Source organism: Zalophus californianus, chromosome 11, assembly GCF_009762305.2.
Source record: "Zalophus californianus isolate mZalCal1 chromosome 11, mZalCal1.pri.v2, whole genome shotgun sequence".
NCBI lineage: Eukaryota > Metazoa > Chordata > Mammalia > Carnivora > Otariidae > Zalophus > Zalophus californianus.
In genome coordinates this window covers 45,597,434-45,602,943 of record NC_045605.1, presented here as the reverse complement: position 1 = coordinate 45,602,943, position 5,510 = coordinate 45,597,434, and positions in this window count along the sequence as shown.

Here is a 5,510-nt window from a genome sequence, read left to right as displayed (position 1 = left end):
AATACTTATTTCAGTTCCTACTCTGTTCCAAGGACTGTGAGAAGCTGGACTGTTTCTGTGAGCTAGACAAGCAAAATCCTGGTCCTCATAAACTGTATACACTAGAGTAGGGAGACTTTTACTGTAAAAAGTAGAGGTAAATAAAATCATTCCAGACCATGAAAAGCAGTAAGAAGAAATGGTCAGTACAACACATCCAGGTGTTTCTGGAGATAAAACTGTTGCTGGGTAAACTGAGGAGACCTCAGGCCCTGGACCCTTGACCACCCTTGACCACCTCATCCCAAAGAAGTTGCAGAAAGTTCGAGGTCTCTTTTGGAGAAGGAATTCAAAGACAGACAGATGAGTGACACAAGTGGGAAAGTTTATTAAAGTGAAAATTATACTCTTGAGATGTGAGAAAGAGAGAGGGGTTGGGGGGTGCGCACAGAGAGAGCTGCCTTCCCTGGGGGCTTGGGTTTCCATCTTTCATTGACAGTTGTTAACTATTCATTACTTGGGGTGGAGATTTCTTGGAAGCAGAGTTTTGTGCTTTTTCTTCCTTATTTGTTCAGGGGTTTCCTATCTTGGCATCTGCCATCTTGGGCCTGCCTGGTTTGATCCCACTTTTTGTGGAGTGCTGCCAGGGCAGGCCTCTGACTTCCCCAAGAGCTGGCCATGACTTCCTCTTTGCTAGCCTCCAGGCATCCTGTTAGAACTTAACCAACTGCCTCCTCTAACAAAACCACTATTCTCTTCTCTGAGTAAGGTCTGTCTTCCATCTCGGGGCCATACTTCACCAAATTTAACAAACTTCCTATGCCCCTCTCCAACTGTATGATTGAATATTTCTTATTTTTATTTTATTTTTTTATTTTGAGGAGTCTAAGTGAGAATAGTAAGAGAACACTTATGTAAAGTATCTTCACTATTTGTGATTTGCCACAGATTAGGGAAACCAGAGGTTTGGGTACCTCTGTTTCCATTTAAATGAGACCACTTAATAATCCTTTTTGGGTTTTAGTGCAAACTCTTGCCCATCTCTATTCTCTAGCATATTTTTTAATCATTTGTTGAGTTTGTTGTGTCCATTTCTCGGATATTAAATTGTTGCATCAGGCTGTATCCCTTCCCTTCCTCCTGGGAAAACACCCCTTGTGTAAGTCTTCTTCTTTATTGTGTCTTTCTTCACTGTAAGAACATTTGGCTTGTCCTAGGGCCTTGAGGCTAGTGTCTGCTTTTACCACGTCCTCCCTGAAAGTACTTAGGCCAATGTGGGCTCTTCCACCATACACATTGCTGTCATTGTCTGTTAATCGTCATTGTCTGTGTGCAATTTGGAAGTGTATTTTCTATCTAGAAATGTTGATTCCCCCAAGATAAAGTTATGTGAGTGTAAGTCACTCCATTAGGAGTATCTCAGTCTGAGTGTGCCAAAGAATTTCCTATAGCTACCCTTAGCAAATGCCAGGGATTTCATAGGTGAGTATACGATCCCATCATGTTATTCCTGGCCTCATGTTACTCTTGATTTCCTACTAAGAACTGCCATGGTTGAATTCTGCCAGCCTATTTCTTCCATAGCACCGGGTACTTCTCCTTCATAGCACTTTGGCAACTTGAAATCATTGAATTTGTTACTGTATGGGTAATAATTTGTTTAATTACTATATTATTAATTACTGTTACCACTGGTAGACTCTAATCCCGGTAAGGATAGAGACTGTGTTTTTCTCATTCATAACTGCTTCTCCAGGGTCAAGCAAAGTACCTGAGGCAAAGTTAATGCCCAACAAATATAGGATGAATGTCTCCAGATAGTGAAGAGAGCTGGTGGCATTGGCCATCTCAAGAGTACATTGTCATTCTGTAGATCACTTCTGTAAACTCCACAGTGATCTTTCATTAATAAAAGTCTTTCTAGGAGCACCTGGGTGGCTCAGTCGGTTAAGCATCTGCCTTCAGCTCAGGTCATGATCCCAGGATCCTGGGATTGAGCCCCGCATCGGGCTCCCTACTCAGCAGGGAGTCTGCTTGTCCTTCTGCCTCTGCCCCTCCCCCCTCCCCCGTTCGTGCTTTCTCTCACTCTCAAATAAATAAATTAAAAAATAAATAAATAAATAAATAAATAAATAAATAAAATTCTTTCTAAAATCCAGTCCTTGGAAGACTAGGCACACACATAGGCTTCTAACAAGGAGGGTTTATAGGGTCTCTGTGCCTAGATACCAAAATTTTGTCCCTGTCAGGCTTTTGGCTACTTCACTCAAATTCTCTTTTGAAAAGAAGGCTGTTCCTGTCTTTTCCTCGTGTATTTACAAGAGTGCCCATCATCTGCTGTAATTAGTTCCAAGGCTTTGGGACTTTTTTGGAATCCCTCCAAACTAGCAGAACACAAAGAACAAATTTATACTCCTCTGCCTTGGGCAAAACTGTGAAGTGGAAAAACTTCACTGTTGATGCTGCCTCCTGACCCCACCCTGTAAGCCACCTCTCTTTTCTGGGCTCTCTCCTCACTTGGGTCTTCTTCTCCACAGTCACCCCCACTCTGAAACCTACCTCCTTCCTCTCTCTTCATCCTCTATTTTAATGTTTCATCTATAGCTCCCTACTCCAGAGGGTGCCGTACCCGCTAAGCTGTCATTGTCGCTAAGCACTGAGTTGTTGCCCATCCTGGGTGACGAGTTTGCACTTCAGCAAGGCCTCAGATGGACACAGTTTTACCTAAGTAACTGACTCTGCTGATGGGATTGTGGGGGTTCCAGCATGGAGAAGGAGAGACATAGGGACAGTGGGAGCCCTGCAGGAGTTAGGAGGGAAGAGGGGCTGCATCAGCAGGGCCATTAGAGCCTGACAGACCAGCAGAGGTAAGACCCTAGCATATTTGAAACATGGAACAGATAAGTTTTCAATACCCTCTTCTACAGGAAAAATTATTTGTAGTGATTAGCTTTAAATTGGCCCATTTTTATTCCTTATTCTTTAATAAATATTTTATCCACATGGAAGTTAATTCTGATAACTCCCTATAGTTTCCTAATAGTTCACAGTTATGTGAGCACACTTAGCATGCAGGTGAGGTTTCCAGTCTTATGGAAGTACATACTCCCTTATTGAAACAATGGATTCAGACTACACAATGAGAGCCCAGTGCTTGAAACATGAAGAAAGAGAATTTGTCACTTCACTTCTGTCACCCTGAGTGATCATTTGGAATGTTTATCTGCCTAAAATGTAAAAGGGGGAAACAAAGCAGCTAGAGTGATAATTTGAAAATTATGCTCCACTGAATGAGATCCAGGAGAAGCTCTTTAGATGACAATGTATGTTGGAAGACACTGGTTTTCAGATATATCATTAAACTCAACAGTAATCACGCAGCAATTTTTAGAAATTCTTAAACCAACAAAACATATGGGAAGGGGAGGAGTATTTTATCACTAACGATGTTTGGAATTTTCTATGCTTGACAACAATAAAAAGCAGACTAACATTTATTCAGTTTTATTACAGTTTTAAATTCTCTACTGAGCTTGTTCCCCTTCTTGCTGGCCCCCAAGGCAGGTCACTCCCACTGTCTTCTTGGGTGTTCCCTGCAGATGGTGTCAGATCCACATTCTGCCATTTACTGTGAGATCTTGAGCAAATGTATATATGTTTTTAAAATGACTATCATTACTTAGTGCTTACAGTGTGCTGAGACCACATGGGCTTTGCACACACTGCCTCATTCAGTCCTCACAACACCCCCATTAGGTGGGTACTGTCATTCTTTCTAGCTTGCAGGTGAGGAAACTGGGACCCAGAAGTTAAACAACTTGCTAGATGCTCACTTGAGGAGTAAGTTACAGATCTGACACTTGAATTTAGGACTGGCTGGCTTCAAATCATAGGCATTTGATCAAACTTCTTGAAACAGCCCTTCTGTGCTTTGTGGATGGGTGTAGAGATGTCTCTTTCACACACACTTCTCTGTTACCAGGCCCCTGCTTTTCTGGCTTCATTTCCACATCCTTCCCAGCTCCCAGTTCAGGATCTGGCAAGACTGTGGTATGGTGCCCTCACCTCCCCATGTCCACTTGCCCCTCTCCTAACTCACTCTTTAAGACTCAGCTCAGGCATCATTCCCAGGAAACACTTCTCCACCTCTTCCCTTGCCTGCACCCAAGCCGGAGCTAAGCAGTCCCCTGCATTGTGCTCCCATAGTGCCCTGCACAGAACTCTGGTCCAGGACCTACATGCCCAATGGAGATAGTCTGTCTATATGTCTATGTCCCCAGCTATCCTGTGTGCCTCTGATGAGACTCTGTCTTCGTCTTTATGCCACCAGCACCCAGCACCATGCCTGGAATATAGAGGAAGCTCAAGAAATGTCTCAGAACAATTTAGGAACACTAAATCTCAGTTTTCCTGACCTGGCAGGGTGCCTAAAACCTCATCACAGGCTTGGCTACTTCTACAATGTGCTGCTCCCCCCCTTTCTGGAAGACTCATTACTTCTCAAGACAGGCAAACAGACAGAACTGAGAAAGTGCTTTGTGTTTTGATCTTCACCTTGTCTCTTCATAACCTACAGAATTAGCCTCCTTGTACTACTGGCCATTCACCTGAAGGGGTTCCAAATTTGCCAACAAATGTATTTGACCAATCCATGGGTGATGTCATTTTCTATTTTAATGAATGGAAAACCATAAGGATTGAGGGTTCTATCTCTTAAAAATCAACTGGCTACCCTCAAGATTTTAGTGCCAATCAATCAATAATCACTGAAGAAGCATATTAAGAGATTTATTAGTTTGGGTGGATGTGAAGATCATGGGAATAGTGTGTGTTGGTGAATGGCAGGGAAGGATTTCCTCCTCCTAACTCATAGAGCCCCAAATGGAGGCAGCTTTTACCTAAGGAAGTACCATAGAGATCCCCCTGGGAAGGGTCCCCAAATTTCCATTTGCCAGGTTTCATTAGTATGAGTTTTCATTAGTCTAGAGTGAGCCTGTGAACTTCAACAGCTGGGAGCACCTTGATTTGATATTTGTCCTTTTTTTTTTAATTCATCTGGGATGAATGTCAATATTTGAGGTGTTTTCATCTTGGATGCCAAATTATGATATGGCCAAACAAAGGCCTCTCCAAATGGCTTTTGTTGCTCAATATGTAAGCTAGGCCAAAATCAGGGCAGCAAGTGTTTGAAAGAAGCAAATTGGGGCCACCCAGGTCCTTCCCTATACCTCTCCAGGGAACCAGATGTTCAGGCAGATAATGTCTGGATGTGATCAGCTGACTTTCCCCAGCCCTGTTTCCCTTTTCTCGTCTCAATGCCATGTTTGCTTTGCTGTGTTTGCCATTAGAGCTCTGTATATTGAGCAAACTTTCCAGCCTGTGTATGCCTGAGGATGTGTTTGCCCTGCTCTGTTTCATGCTGAAGGACTATTTACATTCTAGTCTTCAGCACTTTGGGGGAACTAGAAATGGTTATGAGCCCTGGGCCTCTGGGCTGTAGAAGCCAGTGTTTTCTGTGGTCAAGGAAATGC